The 20,734-nt window shown below is 39.1% G+C and overlaps 1 long non-coding RNA gene across 1 annotated transcript in view; it reads left to right on the forward strand.

The window, feature by feature from the left end:
- Positions 1–20,734, forward strand: part of LOC118146282 (uncharacterized) — a 122,262-nt gene that overhangs the window by 22,471 nt on the left and 79,057 nt on the right. Inside the window, exon 2 of the long non-coding RNA XR_004731904.3 lies at positions 20,672–20,715. This is a non-coding gene — a long non-coding RNA (uncharacterized LOC118146282). The remainder of the gene's footprint in view (positions 1–20,671; positions 20,716–20,734) is intronic.

A 20,734-nucleotide genomic window follows, 5' to 3' on the forward strand; every position in this document is an offset into this window, starting at 1 on the left:
CTGGGATGTTGTTGGAAGAGCAGATGCAGATCCTCTAACTGCTGGCAGGTATATGAAGGGTCGTCTCCTGGAACTTCAGGCTGTGGAGAGGAGAGTTTATGACTTTCTTCAGGAGGGGTCCAAGGCTTCAGCCCAGTGTGATGAATCCATGAGTCACTTCCCACCAGCTTACCTGTCGTTGGGGTAGAGAGAATAACGGAAAATGGTCCTTCCCAAGATGGGCCTAGAGAAGGAAAATCTGAGGGGAGAGATTTAACAAGCACCAAGTCTCCAGGGCAGAACAACTCTTTCCCTTTTTCCCTAGGGTGTCCTTCAGATAAAGTTCTAAGAGTCTGCTGGTACTTAGCCAAGGAGGTTATATCTTTTATTATATCTGCTGTTTCCTTGTCTAATACAAGATTATTAGTAAGAAAGGCCTGTCCATAAAGCATCTTATAGGGGCTGAGAGAAATATTGAGAGACTGTCTTAGGATTCCTCAGACAGTTACAGACTTAGAGGACAACTGTCCAGGCAGGAGAGTAATACTGAGAAGGCTGTGCCAGTGTCCTGGAGGAGGTTAACCTCCTAATCCTTTATGGTCAGCTTTACCTTGGGCTCACTGAGGGTGATGATGCAAGTTGGCACTTGCCCTGGGCACCCTCAGCCCTGCAGTTGGGTCATCTGCTTAGACACCTCAGACCCTGGGAACCTTCATCCCCTGGGTGCTTTCCAGTGATCCCCTTGGCACAGTGGGCAAGGGCTAGGTGGTGGTCCATTTCTCTGGGGACAATTACTTATCAAATGTCCCTTCAGACCACACTGGTAGCAAGCTCTGCACTGGTGGCTAACCCGAGCCTTTCCCTCAAATGAGCCCCTGGGGTCTGCTTGCCTGAGGGCCATGACTAGGGCTGCAGCTTTTCTCTGGTCTCTCCTGTTCCTTTCAGCCCATTCCTCCTGGTCTCTATTATAAAACACCGAGGTTGCCAGGTTCAGTATTGATTCTAGACTCTGTTCTGGCCCCAAGGCCAGCTTCTGAAGCTTCCTTCTAATATCTGCTGCTGCTGCATAATAAACTTGTCCTTTAGTATTAACTGACCCTTGATGGAGTCTGATGACAGGAGAGTATACTTTCTTAATGCCTTCCACAATCGCTCAAGGAAAGCTGCTGGGTTTTCTGCCTTTCCCTGAGTTACGGTGGATAACATTGTATGGTTCATGGGCTTCTTGCTAGTTCGCCTTAATCCCTCAAGTATGCAGGTCAACAATTGCCTATGGCCCCAGTCCCCCTGTCCTGAATCAGGATCCCAGTGAGGGTCTGTGCCCTCCTTGGGATCAAGGACTGCTTGTTTACCTGTAGGAAATCTATCCTTTTCATCTGGTCTTAGGTCATGCACTTGACTAGGGTACCAGGTGTCCCCAAACTCTTGAGCCACTGCTAGAGCAGCCTTCTCTCATTGCTGGTTAGGGTTTGATTATGCAATAGTGTGATATCTTTCCAGTCTAATTCGAAGGACTGACCCAGGCCCTGCAGAACATCTATGTACTTGTCTGGGTTATCTGAAAACTTTCCTAAGTCCACCTTAATTTGCTTTAAGTCAGAAAGTGAGAAGGGGGTGTTTACCTTGGTTGGGCCAAATTATCCTCCTACTGCCTATAGGGGGCAGAGTCTTTGCATTTCAGTAACCTGAGATGCCTTAGCCCTCTCAGCCCTCCCTAGCTCCTGTTGGGGTACAGGGGCTGAGGAGCCATGGTTGGCATTGGTGGAGGTAGCAGCCACAGAGAGTCCCAAATGTGGAGGTAGTCCTTAGGAGGGCTGATTAGATTATGGGGAATAGGCCTGACAGAGCTGAGGCTTATTCCTCAGGGAAAAGAAAAGTTGCACATAAGGGACCTCAAACTGTTTACCCTCACTTTGACAAAACAGGTTTAAATGTAGAATAGTGTCATAATCTATACTTCCCTTAGGAGGCCAGGTTTTTCCATTCTGCAGTGGGTATTTTGGCCACACTGTTCAGCAGAGAAAAAATGAGCCACTTCTTTTCAAAGATCGTGTGTCAAATTGTTTCCAACTTTCCAGGATACATTTTAATGGGGGTTTGATTTTGGGAAGAGTAGCACCCATCTGAAATTGAACACAAGAGATGCCCACATCTCTGGTTATTAATTGCAATCACTCTGTCTGAGGTGTCTCTCAGATAAGGCACTGGATCTGAGGCATCCCCCAGTCAGTACCTTGCAATTTCCATGTGCCGGAGATGTGTGATCATCTTTGGGACCTCCCATGTACTGGAATCAAATCATGCCTACCAGTGTCATGGGTACTCATGCTGTCTGCATGCCTTTAGTGACCACCCAAAGACGTGGACTTCTGGGATGGATGGTTCATACCAGCATATCCCTGAATCAGGCCACTGAGGCTTGTGAGATGGATACCAATATTCCCTAGCAAAAGTCCAATTTACATAGGCCAGATTATAAAACTGCCCTAGGAGGGAAAACTTCTAGGGAGGGGCCATCAGATCACACAATTCAAAGAAGTCTGAGCTGCATAGTTGATGTTGAAACAATACCCTCAGGACCCGGGCCTTCTCCCCAGGATCCAGTTTGACTATTATCTTCTAGATGGAGAATTTCTGCTGTAGGGAGAGTCAATCCTAAGCAAGAAATTATACACAAACACAAAGTCCCAAAACCTTCAATTTCTGGATTCCCCAATTCAAGACCGATATCACCGGTGGTTTGAACTGACAACCTCATGGCTGACAGCTCTACAACTTAACCTCTTTACTATTTGGCTGCTTGTGCTAAAGGGCTGCCAGGAAGAAGTCTGCTTTACAGAAATCTGGACCCAGGTGTGGGCCAGAAGCTCTGGGTGGGGTTTGCAGCCAGAGGCTGCATTTTGCTTTAGCCACTGGCCCCTTACAATGAGCCAAAAGAAAAAAAAAAAACTGCTTGCCGCTATGAGTTTAAAAGCCAGGTGCATTCCTGTTCAGGAGCGTCTTTACACTGCTACGTGCTGGAGGGGAAGGCTTGCCCAACCTCTGTGGTGTACCAGTCTGCCATGGCACTGGGACCACGTGTGTGTTGGGGCCCCTCCCTGCACTGCTGCCGCCTACCCAGTGAAGCTGGAGACACCTGATGGGATGTGCACCAGGCTGCTACACTCCCCAGTGGGCTTGGGGCATATGCACTTTTAAAATTTGGCCTCTGGGATTGTGCTCCCATGGTCCCACACAGGCCCTGACTTCAGGACTGAGCGATGGTGCCACATTCCACTTCCTGGCTGGGACACACAGGCTGGCGAGCAAACATGCCAGGCACTTTGGGTTTTTGAGAGTTGCTGGTGCAGCAGCAGGAGCCTGTCTGGTTACAGCACCCACAGAGCCAGGACCACAAGATGGGGTGGCTGCCCTGAGTGCAGTTGCCCACGCAGGCCAAGACCATACTACCTGGCACCTTTCTTCACTGATCTCCCACCTGGTAACTTGGCCCAGAGAAGCAGCTGAGAGAGAGCAGAAAGCAAGCAGAGAGGGTTTGGAGGAAAAATTGTGTCTTTAAATCTGGCTGGCCCACACCACTTAAGATGGGCTGGGCCCTGCCCCCGTGGCCCAGTGCAGCTGCTCCCAGTGTTTCCTGAAAGCGACAGGACAGGTTTTAAGTGAGAGGGGTCAGTCTCACTTACCACTCTGAAGTACCAGTTCCTGGCTGGCTCGCCAATACTGAGACCAGGTTCCAGGACCCGGGGAGGCTCATCTCGCTCCCCAGTGGGCTGTTTCCTTCCAGGCTTTTGGTCCCTCACACACCCAAGAATGGGATAGGGGACCATGCCGGGCACAGTGAGTGATTAAGTAAATATTGAACCCCAAAGAGTTTTGCAGAAAGTGATTTATTTAGGATAGACAAAGAAAAAGGAGAAAGAAAATAGAGAGAGCAGCTTCTACTAGGTCGTGGAAGGGGATCCAAATATGGGGATGGGGATTTTTAATCTGGGAGAAGTCCCTGCCCCATTCAATTTTCCCTTCCTATGAAAGGAGTTCCTTTAAACTTCCGCTGGAGTGATTGATCTTTGATTATTTCCCATGTGCTTGAAAGTTTAAACAAAGATCTCTAAGATCCCAGATGGAGAGCAAGAGGAGGTATGATGCTGGGAAGTTCTTGCCTTTGAAACTACACCCCCTTGTGCACCTAGGAAGAGAGTACATTCCCTCAAAAGGACCCAGAAATAAAGCCAACTGACTATACACAACATACATCACAGTCAAACTGTCCAGGGAATAAATAATACAAAAGCAAAAAGTCCTATCTGAATGATGGCAATTTCCAAAATAAATAAGCACTAAATACCTCAGATTAGAAGGAATCAGCAAAAAGTCAAAGTGTTTTCTTACCTCTAAAGTATTGCACTGTCTCTGCAGCAATAGATCCTAACCAGGTTAAAATGTCTGAAGTGACAGACATAAAATTCAGATCTGGATTGCAAGTAAGCTCAATAAGGTTCAAGAGACTGTTGATATCCAATCCGTGGAAGCCAGAAAAATGATTCAGGACTTGAAAGACATAGACTGTTTTTGAAAATTATACTTTAAGTTCTGGGGTACATGTGCAGAATGTGCAGGTTTGTTACATATGTATACATGTGCCATGGTGGTTTGCTGCATCCATCACCCCATCATCTACATTAAGTATTTGTCCTAATGCTATCCCTCCCCGATCCCCCGACTCCTTGCTATCCCTCCCCAGGCCCCCACCTCCTGACAGTCCCTGGCATGTGATATTCCAGCTCTGGAAAGACGCAGACATTTTAAGGAAACCCCAGATAAATAAATAAATAAACAAACAAAAAAACCAAACTGGATCTCTGGAATTTAAAAACTGACTCTAAAAATTTCAAAATGCAGTAGGAAGCCTCCATAACACACTAGAACAAGCTAAAGGAAGAATTTTAGAGCTCAAAGACTGTTGCTTGAAATCAACCAAATCAGAGAAAAATAAAGAAAAAAAGCATTTAAAAATTTTAAAAAACCTCTGAGAAATATTGGATTAGTTAATGAACCACACTTAAAAATTCATTGTCATTCTTGAGAGAGAGGGAGAAAGGGTAAGCAACTTGGAAAACATATTTGAGGATATAATACATGAAAAATTCTCCAACATTTCTAGAGAGGATTACATACAAATTCAAGAAATTCAGAGAACCCCTGCAAAATACTATACAAGATGACTGTCCCCAAGGCACAAAGTTATCAGACTTTCCAAGGTCATTGAGGAAGATAAAATCTTAAAGGCACCTAGAACAAATGATTGTATTTAGAAAGGGAACTCCTTTAGAATAACAGCAGACTTCTCAGGAGAAACCTTATAAGCCAGAAGAGATTAGGGGCCTATTTTTAGCATTCTTAAAGAAAATAAATTTCAACCAAGATTTTCATATTGTGCCAAATTAAGCTTTATAAACAAAGGAGAAATAACATATTTTTTCAGACAAGCAATTGCTAAAGGAATTTGTTACTACTAGGCGAGCAATACAAGACATCCTTAAGAGAATTCTAAACATGAAAATGAAAGAATGGTACCTGCTACCATAAAAATGCACATAAGCATTTAGCTTATGGTCCCTGTGAAGCAAGTACAAAATAAACACTACAAAGCAACTAACAACAATAGAAGATCAAAACCTCACATATTAGTATTAATCTTGAATCTGTATTTCAGTGCATATAGCCTAAATGCCCCATATAAAAGGCACAGAGTGGCAAGTTATGTTAAACAACAAGACTAATTATTCTTCAGTCCTCAAGAGACCCATCTCACACGTAATGACACCCATAGGCTCAAAGTAAAAGGAATAGAATATGATTTATTGCACAAATGGAAAATAAAAAAGAGCAGAAGTTGCTAATCTTACATCAGACAAAAGAGAGTTTAGACCATCAACAGTAAAAAGGACAAAGAAGGTCATTACATAATAATAAATGGTTCAGGCCAGGCACGGTGGCTCATGCCTATAATTCCAGCACTTTTACCAGCCTGGCAAACATGGAGAAACCCTGTCTGTACTAAAAATAAAAAAAATTAGCCAGGCGTGGTGGTGCATGCCTGTAATCCCCGCTATTTGGGAGGCTGAGGCAGGAGAGTCGCTTGAACTTGGGAGGCAGAGGTTGCAGTGAGCTGAGATTGTGCCATTGCACTCCAGCCTGGGCAACAAGAGCAAAACTCAGTCTAAAAAATAAATAAATAAATAAAAATAATAAATGGTTCAATTTAACAAGAAGTCTTAACTATCCTAAATATATACACACCTAACATTTGAGCACCCAGATTCACAAAACAAGTACATATAGGCGTATGAAAAGACATAGCCACACAATAATAGTTGGGACTTCATCTCACTGACAATGATAGATCATTGAGGTAGAAAACTAACAAAAATTCTGGACTTAAATGTGACATTTGACCAATTGAACCTAATAGACAGCTACAGAATATTCCATGCAACAACCACAGAACATCCTTACTTGTCATCTGCACATGGGACATATTTTAAGATTAACCACATGCTCAGCCATAAAAGCAAGTCTCAATAAATACAAAAATTGAAATTCCACAAAGCATATTTTTGGACAATAGTGAATAAAAATAGAAATCAATACCAAGGGGCTCTCTTAAAACCACAAAATTACATTGAATTTTAAAAACTTTCTCCAGGATGACTTCTGGGTAAACAGTACAATTAAGGCAAAAATTTTAAAATTGAAATAGCAGCAAAGAGTTAGAAAGATTTCAAATTAACAGCCTAATACTGCACTTGGAGGGACTAAAAAAATAAGCACTAACTAAACCCTAACCAAGAAGAATAAAATAAATAACTAAAATCAGAGCAGAACTAAACAATATCAAGACTCAATAACCCACACAAAAGTTCAACAAAATTAAAAGTTGGTTTTTGAAAAGATAAACAAGATGGATAAACTTCTAGCTAGATTAACAAAGAAAAAAGAGAGGAAAGCCAACAAGCACAGTCAGATATGCAAAGGTAATTTTTTTTACAACTGATTTCACAGAAATACCAAGCTTCTCAGAGACTGTTATGAGCATATCTATGCACAAAAACTAGAAAACTCAGAGGAAATGTACAACTTCATGGTAACACACAACCTCCCAAGATTGCATCAGGAAGAAACTGTGACCTTAAATGGACCAATAACAAGTTCTGATATTGAATAAGTAACATAAAGCCTACCACCCCCCCCCAAAAAAAAAAGCCCTAGAGCAGATGAAATCACAGAATTCCACCAACATAAAAAGAAGAGCTGGTACCAATCTTACTGAAATGATTCCAAAATGTTAAAGAGGAGAAATTTCTCTCTAACTCATTCTATGAGGACAGGAGCTTCCTGATACCAAAATCTGGCATACACAAGGAAAACATAAAACTACAGGTGAATACTCTGATGAACATAGACACAAAAATCCTCAACATAATGCTAGCAAACTAAATCCTTCAGTGATCAAAGGTACATTGACTTTGTTCAAGTTAACATCAAAACGTTAATTCATCATGATCAAGTAGGCTTTATTCTCAGGATACAAGTTTGGTTTAACATATGCAAATTAATATATGTGATTCACCATATAAACAGAATTAAGAACAGAAACCATGTAATCATCACACAGATACAGAAAAAGCTTTTAATAAAATCCAACATTTCTTCATGACAGAAACCTTCAACAAACTAGGCATAGAAAGAACATATCTTAAAATAATAAGAACCATCTATGACAAAACATAGCCAACATCATACTGAGTGGGCAAATGCTGGATGCATTGCCCTTAAGAACTGGAACAAGACAAGGATGCCCAGTCTCCCACTACTATTCAACGTAGGACCGTAAGACCTAGCCAGACCGATCAGGCAACAGCAAGGAAGAAAAGGCATCCAAGTAGGAAAAGAAAAAGTCAAACTATCTCTTTTTGCTGATGATATAAATCTATGCCTAGAAAACCCTAAATATTTTACCAAAAGGCTCCTGGACCTTATAAATAACTTCAGTAAAATTTCAGGACAAAAAGTCAGTATTATACAAAAATCAGTAGCATTTCTATATGCCAATAACCTTCAAGTTTAGAGTCAAATCAAGAACACAATCCCATGTACAATAAATAGCCACACATGCAATAAAAAAAATCAAAGAATATATCTAGCAAAGGACGTGAAAGATCTCTACAAAGACAATGACAAAACACTGCTGAAAGAGATCATAGATTACAAAAATAAGTAATATTTACAAAAGAAGTAATATTACAAAAATATTCCATGCTCACAGATTAAAAGAATAAATACTGTTAAAATGGTCATTATTACTCAAAGCAATCTACAGATTCAACACTATTTCTTTCAAACCACCAACATCATTTTTAACAAAATTAGAAAAAGGTATTCTGAAATTCATGTGGAACCAAAAAAGCATCTGAATAGCCAAAGCAGTCCTAAGGAAATATAACAAAGCAGTGATCACATTACCTGACTTAAACTATACTACAAGGCTACAGCAACCTAAACAGCATAATAGTGGTGCATAAACAGACACATAGACCAATGAAATAGAGAATAGAGAATGTGGAAATAAAGCCACACACCTAGAACCAACTGATGTTTGACAAAATCCACAAACTCAACAAATGATACTGGTATAGCTGGCTAATATATGAGGTAGAAAGAAACTGGATCCCTACCTTTCGCCATATACAAAAATGTAATTCCTAAAACTATAAAAATCCTAGAAGAAAATACTAACAAATACCATTCTGGCCCTCAGCCTTAGGAAATAATTTATGACTAAGTCCTCAAAAGCAATCGCAGCAAAACAAAAATTGATAATTGGGACCTAATTAAATGAAGGAGCTTCTTCATAGCAAAATAGACTACCAACAGAGTAAACAGACAACCTACAAAATGGGGGAAAATATTCACAAACTATGCATCTGCCAAAAGTCTAATAGCCAGAATCTATAAAGAATGTGAACAATTCCACAAGTGAAAACAAAATAACCCCATTAAAAAATGGAAAAATGACACAGACACTTCTCAAAAGAAGACACATAAATGGCCAAGAAATATATATATAAATGCTCAATATCACTAATCATCAGAGAAATGCAAATCAAAACTACGAGATACATTTCATACCTTCAAAATGGCTATTATTTAAAAAGTTGAAATATAACAGATCTTGACAAGCCTATGGCGAAAAGGAATGCTTATACAATATTGGTAGAAATGTAATTTAGTTCAGCCACTATGGACAGCAGCTTGGAGATTTCCCAGAGAACTAAAAATGGAAATCTTGGAGCTAAGCAATCCCATTACTGAGTATATAGTAAGGAAAATGAATTATTCTATCTTAAAGACATATGCCCTTGTACATTCATTTCAGCACTATTCACGGTAGAAAAGACATGGAATCAACCTAGAAACTCATCAACAGTGAGCTGGATAAAGAAAATGTGGTTCATATACATCATGGAATACTACCCAGCCATAAATAAGAAAGAAATCATGTCCTTTGCAGCAACATAGATGCAGCTGAAGGCCATTATCCTAAACAAATTAATAGAGAAGCAGAAAAGCAAACACCACATGTTCTCATTGATGAGGGGGAGCTAAGCCTTAAGTGCATATGAGCATAACAATGGGAAAAATAGACACTGGGGACTATTATTAGAGGTAGGATAGAGGGAGAGGAGTAAGGGTTGAAAAACTACCTGCACTCACTACCTGTACAAATCGACGGGTTCGTTTGTACATTGTCCCTCAGCATCATGCAATATATCCTTGTAAGAAACCTGCACATGTCTCCCCTGAATCTATAATAAAGGTTTAAGTTTTAGAAAGAGCATTAAAAAAATAGATTCAGGGGCACCATGATTTGCTCATGTGAGTACCTTAAAACATCCTAGGCAGAAAGACTAAGACTAAAAAATGTTGATGAGTTGTACAGGGTAATTCACAAAGGATTGCATCAAATCCACTTATCTGTCAATTTTTAAGAGCACATGAAGAAATATGGGGTTAACTATAGATGATTACTACTTAGGATGCTTGTAGTTTCTAATATATTCCTGTGGTTCACCTGAGCAAATAAATTTTATTACAAGAAATTTAACATTGACATTTTAAAGTTTTTATACAGAACTATAAATTCAAAGTATTATATTCATGGTATATAACGTTATTCTTTCACTGGTATATTTTTAACTGCTTGGCACACATAAATGCCAGAGCATAATCAAAATATCAAAATAATAATAACTTATAGGAATATATATATTTATATTTATATTCAGATTTAGGTGTTGGAAGGTTTATCGATGCTATCTACAGTCCTGACAGTCAGAGGAAGGAACATCTTGGTCCTGGAGGGTAGATCTTGGTGGCACACCATGACATCCATAATAGTCCATTCATTATGCCACTTGGTTCCACTTAGGTCATATAATATGTTCACTCCATCTGGAAAGCAGTCTTCTGGGGAAACTTAAAAGGATTTTAATGGAGTGAAATACTGTCCTCATTACTGCAGTTGGTCTTGGGGATACAATTGGCAATGATGTTATATTTCCTCTACTGCTCATCTAGATTCCCTGTGCAGCTGGAAATGAATCCCTACTGGCATCGGAAGCTTACCTGATCCAGTAACTCAGACCTTCATTCCTGAGGGGTCTGATCTCCTGGGTGCTATAATCTTATCAGTCGACTACATCTGTGCGTTTACCATAAAAATTAAGTAAAGAAGTACAAAGAGGTGGCCCAGTGGGCCACCTGATTGCCAAAGGTACTTTTCCTTTCTACAATGTATACTAGAAGCACTATCTCCTCCTGCTAATCAGAGTTCCTTGCACCTGCCTAGATTGTGACTTCTCTCCTGCCTGCTTGTCTTTTGGTAAAAGGAGTGGCAGCTATAGGTTAAAGTTCAGTGGGATTTTTCTGTGTCCTTGATGGAAGCATTTCTCCTCTGGAACCTGGGACTTCTAAAAGGTAGAGTCCAAAATTATAGTGTAGGAAGCACAGATTCCCTGAGACAGTCTATAGGGGTGATGATAAAGACTGCTACCAGCCCTTAGTTTGGCACCCATGTATGCTGTCTGTTGGGGACACAGCACCACATTATGGTTATTGATTTAGGATGCACTTTGTATCCTGTTGGATGTTATCCTGTACGCACAGATTATAAACTTCTTTGGTCAGGCCTTCTGAAGGCTATGTCCTTGCTCAAATCAGGCGTCAATTGAGGGTGGTGTGGTATTTGACAGTAAAACATGACTATCCATCCTGTGATGACCCAAATTAACTTCATCATTTATTGTACTAGAGTTCCTTGATGACAAGAGTACTTTGTAGCATATATTTTATTCCATTTCTTAGGTATTTGTATGTCTATCCTTCGATTGATTGTAAAATAATTGACCATGACAACCAAGTTTTATACATACCTTCTTGATGGCTAGCATGCCATGATGTTTGGTGTTATCCCCTCATTAAATATTTATTTGGCACTTATTATGTGTCAGGCAATGTGCCAGACATTATGATTTAGATCAAACGTGGTGAAAACTCTCAGACTTGCAGTTCTATCTAAAAGAAGAAGAAATTAACAAATATTATTTACCAGAAGTGAGAAAAAAAAAGCTAACATTTTCCTTCCACTAACTACATTCTAAAAATGGTGCTTAGGAATTTTCATGCATTCCACACACTTCCTAAAACCAACTTACATGTTTGCTATTATTACCTTTTCTTTATAAAGGGAAGCTTGGGGTTTTCTTAGCTCAACAAAGTCCTGGGAGTCATTATTACTTAACCTTCAGGTAGAAAGAGCTCATAGGCTCACTCAATTTCATCCAACCTCCTCTCACTTCACTCACTTTGAGAAGTGTAGTTATTCATTATTGCTAAAGGCTTTGTATTGTTTAATAGTCTAGGATGGAGCTGTTGAATGGTTTTGCACCTCTGCAAAGGATCTCTCTCACCTGGTAACTTGGCTGAGACAGGCTTGGATATAGTTCCCACGGCAGTTTACTGTCCCATTAGTAGCTCCTTAAGAAGGGTGTGAAACAGGTAGTTTTAACCATTACTCTCAAAGTATTGGGGCAAACTATCTTGTTTTTGCTATTCTCATTCTGGGTGGTCATTTCACTGTTGGGATTCTGGCTTTTTCTTATGTAACATAGCAATGTCTATAATTGGATTGGCCTTGGAGGTAAAGGTGATTTGACTAGGTTTGGTACCAGAAAATGTCTGTCTTCACATCTTAGATAAAAGGAGACTTGAGTTCAGACTAGTTTATTAGAGTTCTAAATTGCAGTTTGGGGACAAAGCAAAACAAATAATACGCTGTTCCTTTGCTTTTCTTTGTTTTTGTGTATATATTTCCCTATGCAGGAACTATGTAGTAAAAGCAGGATTTGGGTATTTCAGAAACTATTGTCCAATAATACTACATTTGCACTACAGTTTTTACATATGAACATTAACCCAATGTCAATTATCATGACTTGAAATAACGGATCTATTTCACTTTATTTTGAGACAAGATCTCACTCCGTCACCTGGCCTGGGGTGCTGTGGCACGATGTTGCTCACTGCAACCTCAGCCTCCCAGCTTCAAGCGATTCTCATGTCTCAGCCCTCTGAGTAGCTGGGACTCCGGGTGTGTGCCACTGTGCTTGGTTAATTTCTGCATTTTTGGTAGAGACGGGGTTTATCCATGTTGGCTGGGCTGGTCTGGAACTCCTGGCCTCAAGTAATCTGCCCACCTGGACCTCCCAAAGCCATCCTGCCCAACCAATTTATCTATTTTAAATAGTACTTAATTAAGGTCTTATTTGTCTATAGTGAAATGCACAAATATTAAGTAAACCCTTCTTATCACTTCTCTGCCTTGATCTTTTGGCTAAGATCAAGTGTGAACAGTCTTACACTTTTTATACATGTGTTTACCCATGTGATCACTATCCAGATAAAGATATACATAACTTTCACCACACAAAATGTTTTGTTGGGCCTCATAGCAATTAGTTCTCTTCAGTATGAGTTACAATTACCATTCTGAATTCTATTCCTATATGTTACTTTTGCCTGCTTTAAAAGTTACAAAAGTGGTATTTATTGCATTATTTACTTTTTTGTTTCTGGCTTCTTACATTAAACCTAATGTTTTTAGATGATTCATGGTTTTGTAACATCAGGAGTTAATAGTATCCACAGGATATCAATGGTGTATCTGTTTAACTGTTGCAGTACTAATGAGTATCTAAAAATAAATTCAAAACCTCTATATTGAAATGTGCAAAACTTTATAGTAATATGCAAAGTCTCTTTCCTGGAAACAAACAAGCAAAAAAATTACTAAGAGAAATCAGTAAGTCCTAAATAAAATGAGAAATATACCACGTTTGTGGATTGAAAATTCAATGCTAAGGTGTTAGTTAATATTTCAAAAAATTGTCTATACTTTCACTTCAATCCAGTTAAAATTCCAGCATGCTTTTTATAAATGATATTGATAGGCTAAATCTAAAATTAATACAGAAAAAAATAACCTAGACGAGTCAAATAATCTTTAATGAAAACTACTGGGACAGAACCTGGATCTCCCTGGGCCTGAGTCCCTAGAAGGATGGGTGGCAACAGTCTCTGCAGACTTAGCCTTTCCTCTTGGTAGTTCTGAGGAATCCAGGCAACCCAGATGAGCAGGTTCCCCCACAGTGAACCACACCCCCCCAACAAGGGTCAAAGTGCTTCATTAAATGGGTCCTACTCCTCATGCCACCCAATCGAGTAAGAACCTCCAACAGGGGTTGTCAGATACCCTATACAGGAGCGATCCTCCTGGCATCAGGTTGGTGCCCCTCTAGGTCAGAGGTCCCAGAAGAAAGAGGAGACATCTATCTTTGCTGTTCTCCTGCCTCCTCGAGTGACATCTCCAGGTTTGGGAGTAAATCAGATGAATAGGACCCGAAGTGAACCCCCAGAAAACTGTAACAGCTCCACAGAAGATGGACCTGACCATAAAAAGAAAAACGATCAGAAAGCAACAACACCACCATCAACAATGACAACAACAAAAGCCCTACAAAAATGCCATCCAAGGGTCAGCTGCCTCAAAGACCAAAATTGGACAAACTCACGAAGATGAGAAAGCATCAATGAGAAAATGCTGAAACCCAAAAGGCCAGAGTGCCTCTTCTCCTCCAAATGATTGCAACATCCCTCCGTCAAGGGCACAGAACTGAGTGAAGGATCAGATGGATAAATTGACAGAATTAGGCTTCTGAAGATGGGTAATGAAAACTACACTGAGCTAAAGGAGCATGTTCTAGCCCAATGCAAAGAAAGTAAGAACCTTGATAAAAGGTTAGAGGAATTAATAACTAGAATACCCTGTTTAGAGAGGAAGATAAACGACCTGATGGAGGTGAAAAACACAGCATGAAAATTTTGTGAAGCACACACAAGTGTCAATAGCTGAATCAACCAAGGGGAAGAAAGGATATCAGAGTTTGAAGACCACCTTACTGAAATAAGACACGCAGACAAGACTAGAGAAAAAAGAATGAAAAGGAATGAATACAACCTCCAAGAAATATGGGATTTCATACAAACAACCTACAGTTGATTAGGGTACCAGAAGGAGATGGGGAGAGTGGAAACAAGCTAGAAAACACTGCTATCTAGGAGAATTTCCCCAACCTAGAAAGACAGGTTAATATGCAAATCCAGCGAATACAGAGAACACCACTAAGATATTCCACAAAAAGATCAACCCCAAGACACATAATCATCAGATACTTCCAAGTCAAAACAAAGGAAAAACTGTTAAGGGCAGCCAGAAAGAAAGGCCAGGTCAACTACAAACAGAAGCCCATCAGACCAACAGCAGATCTCTCAGCAGAAACTCTACAAGCCAGAAGACATTGAAGGCCAAATTCAACATTCTTAAAGAAAAGAGTTTTCAACACAGAATGTCATATCCTAACAAACTAAGATACATGAGTGAAGGAGAGAAATAAACTCGTTTACAGACAAGCAAAGGAGGAGGGACTTTGTTACCACTAGGATTGCCCTGCAAGAGCTCCTGAAAGAAGTACTAAATATGGACAGGAAAAACTGGTACCAGCAACTGCAAAAACACACCAAAATATAAAGATCAATGACACTTGGAAAACCTGCATCAACTAAAATAACCAAATAGCATCATGATGACAGGATCAAATTCACACATAACAATACTAACCTTAAATGTAAATGGGCTAAATGCCCCAATTAAGACACAGACTGGCAAATTGGTTAAGGAGTCAAAACGTGTTTGTGTGCTATATTTAGCAGACCCATCTCATGTGCAAAGACACATACAGGCTCAAAATGAAGGGATGGAGGAAAATTTACCAAGCAAATGGAAAGCAAAAACAAAAACAAAAAACAGGGGTTGCAATCCTAGTTTCTTACAAAATAGGTTTTAACTACAAAAATCAAAACAGACAAAGAAGGGCATTAAATAATGATAAAATGAACAATTCAGCAAGAAGAGCTAACTATTCTAAATATGTATGCACCCACTGCAGGAGTACCCAGAGTCATAAAACAAGTTCTTAGAGACCTACAAAGAAGCTTAGACTTCCACACAATAATACTGGGAGATTTTAGCATCAGCTGTCAGAATTAGACAGATCGATAAGACAGAAAATTAACAAGGATATTTAGGACTTGAACTCAGCTCTGGATCAAGTGGACCTGGTAGATTTCTACACAACTCTCTACCCCAAATACACAGAATATCCATTCTATACATTCTTCTCAGTGCCACATGGCACTTATTCTAAAATTGACCACATAATTGGAAGTAAAACACTCCTCAGCAAATACAAAAGAACTGAAATTATAATAAAGAGTCTCTCAGACCACAGTGCAATCACGTAAGAACTCAGGATTAAGAAACTCACCCAAAACCACGCAATTTCATGAAAATTGAACAACCTGCTCCTGAATGACTCCTGGGTAAATAACGAAATTAAACCAGAAATAAAGAAGCTCTTTGAAACCAATGGGAACAGAGGAACAATACACCAGTATCTCTGCGACACAGCTAAAGCAGTGTTAAGAGAGAACTTTATAGCACTAAATGCCCACATCAGAAAGCTAGAAAGATCTCAAACTAACATCCTAATCTCACAATTAAAAGAGTCAGAGAGGCAGCCAGGTGCAGTGGCTCAGGCCTGTAATCCCAGCACTTTGGGAGGCCAACGTGGGTGGATCATGAGGTCAAGAGATCAGAACCATCCTGGCCAACATGGTGAAACCCCATCTCTACTAAAAAATACAAAAATTAGCTGGGCGTGGTAGTGCATGCCTGTAGTCCCAGCTACTTGGGAGGCTGAGGCAGGAGAATTGCTTGAAGCTGGGAGGCGGAGGTTGCAGTGAGATGAGATCATGCCACTGCACTCCAACCTGGCACCTGGCAACAGAGCAAGACTCTGCCTCAAAAAAAAAAAATAAATAAATAAATAAAAAAGAGTCAGAGACGCAAGAGCAAACGAATCCAAAACTAACAGAAGACAAGAAATAAGATCAGAGAAGAATGAAGGATATAGAGAAAATGAAAAACCCTCCAAAAAATCAATGAGTCCAAGAGCTTGTTTTTTGAAAAAACTAACAAAATAGATAGACTGCTAGCTAGACTAATAAAGAAGAAAAGAGAGAAGAATCAAATAGGCACAATAAAAAGTGATAAAGAGGATATCACCACTGAGCCCACAGAAATATAAACTACCATGGGAGAATACTATAAACACCTCTAAGCAAATAAACTAGAAAATCTAGAAGAAATGGATGAATTCCTGGACACATGCACTCTCCCAAGAATAAACCAGGAAACCAGGAAGGAGTTAAATCCCTGAATAGACCAATAACACCCTCTGAAATTGAGGCACTAATTAATAGCCTACAAATTAAAAAAATCCCTGGACCAGATGGATTCACAGCTGAATTCTACCAGAAATCCAAAGAGGAACAGTTACCATTGCTTCTGAAACTATCCCAAACAGTTGAAAAGGAGGGACTCCTTTCTAACTAATTTTATGAAGTCAGCATCATCTTGATACCAAAACCAGGAAGAGACACAACAAAAATAGAAACCTTCAGGCCATATCTCTCATGAACATCAGTGTGAAAATCCTCAATAATACACTGTCAAACCGAATCCAGCAGCACATCAAAAAATTTACCCACCATAATCAAGTAGGCTTCATCCCTGGGATGCAAGGCTTGTTCAACATGTGCAAATCAACACAAACAGAATTGAATACATAAACAGAACCAGGGACAAAAACCACAGGATTATCTCAATAGATGCAGAAAAGGCCTTTGATAAAGTTCACATCCTTTCATGTTAAAAACTCTCAATAAATTAGGTATCGATGGAACATATCTCAAAATAATAGGAACAATATGACAAACCCACATTGAATGTCATATTGGATGGGCAAAAGCTGAAAGCAGTCCCTTTGAAAACCAGTACAAGAAAAGGATGCCCTTTCTCACCATTCCTGTTCAACATAGTATTGGAAGTTCTGGCCAGGGCAATAAGCCAAGAGAAAGAAATAAAGGACATTCAAACAGGAAGAGAGGAAGTCAAGTTGTCTCTGTTTGCAGACAACATGATTCTATATTTAGAAAACCCTATCATCTTAGCCCAAACACTTCTTGAACTGATAAGCAATTTTAGCAGAGTCTCAGGATACAAAAATCATTGTGAATAAATCACAAACATTCCTTTACACCAACAATAGGCAAAGAAGAGAGTCAAATCATGAATGAACTCCCATTCAAAATCACTACAAAGAGAATAAAATACGTAGGAATACAGCTAACAAGGGATGTGAAAGACCTCTTCAAGGAGCACTACAGGCCACTGCTCAAGGAAATAAGAGAGGACACAAACAAATGGAAAAACATTCCATTCTCATGGATAGGAAGAATCAATATCATGAAAATGATCATACTGCCCAAAGTAATTTATAGATGCAACTCTATTCCCATAAAACTACCATTGACATTCTTCACAGAATTAGAAAAACTATTTTAAATTTAATATGAAACCAAAGAAGGGCTGGGTGCGGTGGCTCACGCCTGTAATCCCAGCACTTTGGGAGGCCGAGGTGGGTGAATCAGGAGGTCAAGAGATGAAGACCATCCTGGTCAACATGGTGAAACCCTGTCTCTACTAAAAATACAAAAAATTAGCTGGGCACGGTGGCGTGTGCCTGTAATCCCAGCTACTCAGGAGGCTGAGGCAGGAGAATTGCCTGAACCCAGGAGGTGGAGGTTGCGGTGAGCCGAGATTGCGCCATTGCACTCCAGCCTGGGTAATAGGCGAAACTCCATCTCAAAAAAAAAAAAAAAAAAAAAAAAAATGAAACCAAAGAAGACTCTGTATAGCCAAGACAATACTAAGCAAAAAGAACAAAGCTGGAAGAATCATGCTACCAGACTTCAAACGATACTACAAGACTACAGTAACTGAAACAGCATGATGGTGGTAAAACATGTAAAAAAACATGTAAAAACGTTACAAAACATGACAGCATGTAATGGTACCCAAAACAGACATATAGACCAATGGAGCAGAGCAGAGACCTCACAAATAGCACATCTACAACCATCTGATATTTGATGAACTTGACAAAAGCAATGGGAAATTATCTCCTATTCAATAAATGTTGCTAGGAAAAGTGGTTAAGCCATATGCAGAAAAGTGAAACTGAACCCCTTCCTTACATTTTATACAAAAAATAGCTCAAGATGAATTAAAGAATTAAATGTAAAATCGAAAACCATAAAAAACCCTAGAAGAAAACCTAGCTAATACCATTCAGGACATAGGCATGGGCTAAGACTTCATGACGAAAACACCAAAAGCAATTGCAATGAAACCCAACATTGACAAATGGAATCAAATTAAACTAAAGAGCCTCTGCACAGCAAATGAAACTATCATCAGCGTGAACAGACAACCCATAAAATGGGAGATTTTTGCAATCTACTCATTTGACAAAGTTCTAATATCTAGAATTTACAAATAAATTAAACTAATTTGTAAGAGAAAAACAACCCCATCAAAAAGAGGGCAAAGGATATGAACAGACACTTCTCAAAAGAAGAGATTTACATGGCCAACATTGTTTTTTCAATGATGTTGAAAGAAAAGTTCAACATCGTTGATCATCAGAGAAATGCAAATCAAAACCACAATGAGATAGCATCTCACACCAGTCAGATGGCAAGTCTGGAAACAATAGATGCTGGTGAGACTGTGGAGAAATAGGAATGCTTTTATACTGTTGATTGGAAAATAAATTAGTTCAACCATTGTGGAAGATAGTATGGCGATCCCTCAAGGATCTAGATCTAGAAATACCATTTGACCCAGAAATCCCATTACTGGATATGTACCCAAAGAATATAAATTATTCTACTGTAAAGAAACATGCACACGTGTGTTTACTGCCGCACTGTTTATAATAGCAAAGACATGGAACCAACCCAAATGCCCATCCATGATAGACTGAATAAAGAAATTTGGTACATATACAGCATGGAATACTATGCAGCCATAAAAATGAACAATATCATGCCCTTTGCATGGACATGAATGACCCTGGAATCCATCATCCTCAATAAACTAACACAGGAGCAGAAAACCAAATATTGCATCTTCTCACTCATAAGTAGGAGTTCAACAATGAGAACAAATGGACACAGAGAGGGGAACAACACATACCAGGGCCTGTTGGGGGTGGGGAGTGAGGGGAGGAAACTTAGCAGATGGGTCAATAGGTGCAGCATATCAACCATGGCATGCATATAACTATGTAACAAACCTGCATGTTCAGCACATGTATCCCCCTTTTTTTTTAGAATAAATAAAGGAAGAAAATTACTGAAAAAGGTTTACACTACCTACTATTTACATTATTGCTATGTAAAGATAGTGCGTTGTTATAAAGACAGATGTATCTAGAAATATTATATAATTATTATATATAAACAGGTATCATTATTGTAATACATATTATTTTTTCCTGTTACAATGAAGAATTACATTAAATGTAAAATATTAAACCAATCTTGCATTTCTTAAATAAACTCCATTTCGTGGTGATGTATTATGTTACACATGGTTGATTTTGATTTATTAGTGTTTTATTTGGGAATTTTCACATGTGTAATTATGAGAGAATTATCCTTTGATTTGACATTCTTTAAAAGCCCTTATTTGTCTTTTCTTTCTTTTGTCTTGTCTTTTAGGTCAAGGTTATAACCATCAAATTGACAGGTTTCTCATTTATTATTTCAGTTTTCTGGAAGAGATTGTGTAACATTTCTTATATTTCTCCTTTAAAAGTTTAGAGTAATAATTCCCATAAAAGGCCAGCTAATCATAGAGATGGTTTATTTGTTCATACATGTGTATGTGTGCATTAAAAAATTTTAAATTACAGATTCCACTAATTTTATAAGTTTGCAATAATTAAGATAGTCTGTGTTTTCTTGTGTGAATTGTAGTAATTGGTGTTTCTATCTAGAAAATAGTTCATTTAAACTTTCATATTTATTGTCATAAATTGTTTTGCAGAATCCCTTCATTGTCATTGTAATATCTTTGGAATCCACAGTGAGGTATGTTTTCATTGCTAAT

The sequence above is a fragment of the Callithrix jacchus genome, chromosome 12 (genome assembly GCF_049354715.1).
Source record: "Callithrix jacchus isolate 240 chromosome 12, calJac240_pri, whole genome shotgun sequence".
In the NCBI taxonomy this organism is placed as follows: Eukaryota; Metazoa; Chordata; class Mammalia; order Primates; family Cebidae; genus Callithrix; species Callithrix jacchus.